The sequence below is a fragment of the Penaeus monodon genome, chromosome 22, assembly GCF_015228065.2.
Source record: "Penaeus monodon isolate SGIC_2016 chromosome 22, NSTDA_Pmon_1, whole genome shotgun sequence".
NCBI lineage: Eukaryota > Metazoa > Arthropoda > Malacostraca > Decapoda > Penaeidae > Penaeus > Penaeus monodon.
Genome location: NC_051407.1, coordinates 10,677,659 through 10,678,180, shown reverse-complemented (window position 1 = coordinate 10,678,180; position 522 = coordinate 10,677,659). Strand labels below are relative to the sequence as shown.

General features: G+C 59.0%; 1 protein-coding gene across 1 annotated transcript in view; it reads right to left on the bottom strand.

Annotated features, from left to right (window-relative positions):
• The window catches only part of LOC119586935 (putative neural-cadherin 2), a gene marked incomplete at its 5' end in the record, with an annotated part of 72,205 nt that overhangs the window by 21,239 nt on the left and 50,444 nt on the right, over positions 1-522 (bottom strand).

Genomic DNA, 522 nt, shown 5'->3' with positions numbered 1-522 from the left:
CAGCGCCGGAATCTAAAAGTAATCGAATCAAAAATCACCGAACTTCGTAGGTCTAACCCACCTAAGAACCCACCCCGCCAACTGCCTACCCACCCACCCAATTACCCACCCACCCGCTTCACTACCCAACAACCCACCCCACCGACTGCCCGCCCACCCGACAACCCACCCAATTTCCCACCCACCCGCTTCACTACCCAACAACCCACTCTGCTAACTGCCCGCCCACCCTATAACCCACCCAATTACCCACCCACCCGCTTCACTACCCATTAACCCACCCCACCGACTGCCCGCCCACCCGACAACCCACCCAATTACCCACCCACCCGCTTAACTACCCAACATCCCACCCTGGTAATTGCCCGCCCACCCGACAACCCACCCAAATACCCACCCACCCGCTTCACTACCCAGCAACCCACCCAGCCCGGTAACTACCTCACAACCCCACCAAGCCACTTCGCCAACTACCTAACAACGGCACTACTCACCCAAACCCACCCACCCACTCACCCAAAC